General features: G+C 32.2%; 1 long non-coding RNA gene across 1 annotated transcript; it reads right to left on the bottom strand.

The window, feature by feature from the left end:
- Nucleotides 1–742: 742 nt before the first annotated feature.
- LOC146925414 (uncharacterized) lies at nt 743–1,703 on the bottom strand. The gene is made up of 2 exons (XR_015011039.1): nt 1,208–1,703; nt 743–1,119 (listed from the first exon to the last, which is right to left on the bottom strand). It is a non-coding gene; the product is annotated as an uncharacterized LOC146925414 (long non-coding RNA).
- Nucleotides 1,704–2,871: the final 1,168 nt, after the last annotated feature.

The following is a 2,871-nucleotide window of genomic DNA, read 5'->3' as shown; positions in this document are numbered from 1 at the left end:
TTAGCTATATGAATTCTTTAGACAGTTTTTTTTTTTTTTTGAGAAAGAATTCTTTAGACAGTTAAAAAGTTATAAAATTGATGTTGAACCTTGAGCCAAAATCCTTCACATAAATTTAATGATTTAAGAGATTTTATATGAGTTCCCTCGCATCGCATATATCATTTTTTTCAAACACATTTCCAGGAAGTTGTTGAATTTTGTAGAAATATTTTCTTCAAAAACATGTAATTCGAAGGAACTATTTATAATGCTTTCAGACTGTTTATTATATATTATGCACTTCAAAAGCCACGAAATTTAAATATACAAATTTTGTTTTTAAAAATAGTAAGAACTAAGTATTCAAAATATTAACATAAATAATATTTTACAAATTGCTTTCAAAGTTAAATGTGAAGGTACATGGAGTAAGAACGAAAAAAATTCCCAGGCGTGCATACTCATTATACATCTAATATTTTGTTTCAAAGTTTAACTTAATCAGTAAGGAATAGGAAGGATTGTGATTTGTGAAAACAGAATTCCAGCATTAATATGGAATATGCATCATTATGGAAAATGTAAATTTGTATCAAGTTAAACAACCAAAAAACTTGCATATATCTCTGTATATCCCTTTCCTTATGCTTAATTTAATTTTAGAATGGATTCCAATGCAAATTAACATAATCACTACTGATTAGCAGATTGAAGTTATTATAACAAAATTATAGCAATTTAAACAAAGGTACAATGCAAATACAGATAACCACAGAACAGAGTTTTCAACTGACAATTGGAACTTGAAATAATTTAAAATTGATGATTGATTACAACCAATAAAACTAATTCTGCTAGAACAAAGCTCAAGCATCAACCTAAAATAAAACAACTAAATTGCCATAACATAGTTTTTGAAACATCAAACAACCGACTAAAAATTAAACATCAAAATAAAAACAACAAAAAGAAAGCTGCTAATTCTTGCAAGATCCATCCCAGAAATAGCAACCAACGCCACCAAAAGTCTAATTGTAAAGGATTGTAAGATAAATTATATCATTTTTGACCTATACTTCATTCTCTTATTGTTGATTGCCTTGTCCAAATCTGAAACAGGGTTCTTCACCAAAGGACCTGTTGAACGTTAAACACCAATATTAGCAACGTACAAAACTCAACATGAAAAGATAGGGATGAATGCAAACAATAAAAATATATTTACCGGTCAAGCAGTGGTAAGAGAGTAGGATTTCAATGTTTCAACCAAAGATGCTCGAGTTGGAAGATTCAGATAGGCAGTAGTAACGATATGGTTCATGGGTATCTTGTTTGCATACATATATAGCAATAAAGGATGGGGAAGATAAACAATTGTTTGCCTTGGAAACACCCAAAATAATGCTGAGTGGAAATTAAACGTGACTGATTGCATGGGGTATTCCAAAGGTATGGTTCTGTTTAGAATTACCACATAGAAACAGATAAGGAGGAAAATTAGCATTAATTGTTGGAAAAAAAGTTGGGAAAGCGCCACATTAGCCAAGAAGAATGTGAAATTTCAATTTCCCTCTCACCAAGGCAGAATATTCAGATTTTGAAATGCAGCATCATATGGAGGGAATTTTTTTAGGGTTGCATCCATTAGCAATTAATGATGTGCTTAGTGGAGGGAAAAATTAGGTTTAGTGATAGCTTTACCTAATAAGCTTTTAGAGTAAGTGATTTGTTTTGTTGAATTTTTTGTTTGGTGATAGATGTGTGGGTTTGGCCTAACTTGTTCATTTACTCTTTATTTTTGTCAAATAATAAGTGTTTGATTTAGACCTACGTAGCAAAAAAGAAAACATTATACTACATCCCAACAATTATATTTGTACCCCTACAAATAATTGAGGCCTCCATAAATTGGAGGCTCGTTTCTGTAGAGCTCCTTGCACTTGGCAAGGAATGGCCCTGCTCCACCTTCCCAGATTCTCTTTATCAACTTCCTTCATAATTCTCTCTCGATTTCCTTTTGCTCTCCTTTGTTAAGCTTCGAAACACGGGAAATCCCTTTGCCTAGAAATCGGAAATACACATCTCATAATTACTCAATTCTAGCAACCGTTGTTACTATTTACACCCTTTCTCTTCTTCCACTTTTTTTCCTCCATCTTCAACACCATTTATGTTACTTCCAAGGAATGGCTTTACCTTCAATACTATTCATCGTTTTCCTTCTATCTATGTTCTTAGCATATTTCATAAGCCTAATTATTCATATGATTTAGATGTTGGGTAATACGAGTGGTAGAGGTAGACATTTAGTATGGAAAGGTCAATGTAGTTTTTATATCTAGTTATATTTTGTATTGAACATGTATTAAAATCATAGTACTTTTGAAGGTGAAGCCTTTTCTTGGTAAAAACAAAAATACTGTTGAAGGTGGAGGAAGAAAGAAAGGAAAAAAACAGAAAGAGTGTGACTAGTAACAGAAAAAATCACATCAGAGTCATTACACTGTTGAACAAAAACGGGTTTTGTACAATGCCTTTTAAGTTTTGATGATGACAAGGTATTAAAAGAACAATTGGATATGATAATGTATGTTCAAGTGTGCATGACCATAGACTAAAATTCAATGTATTAAATCATGTTTTGGTACTAAAAGAACATATACAAGTGAATTTGAAGAGAAGCTAATGTTCTGAAATCTAAAGGATACCAGGCTCTGAAGGATCAAACTCTGAAGACATGGACTCTAAAGAAGTGCAACTTCTGAAGGACATAGACTCTGGAAGCCACGTCAACATCGGAAGACTCTGACCATTTTTTCATCTTCTGAAGTGGTCACTATATACATTCAGATAGTACAGTTTGTCATCTTCTGACCGCGTGCAGAAACA

Source organism: Medicago sativa, chromosome 5, assembly GCF_051527215.1.
Source record: "Medicago sativa cultivar Bolivia chromosome 5, Bolivia_mono, whole genome shotgun sequence".
Classification (NCBI taxonomy): Eukaryota; Viridiplantae; Streptophyta; class Magnoliopsida; order Fabales; family Fabaceae; genus Medicago; species Medicago sativa.
This window is presented reverse-complemented; position numbering and strand designations above follow the sequence as displayed.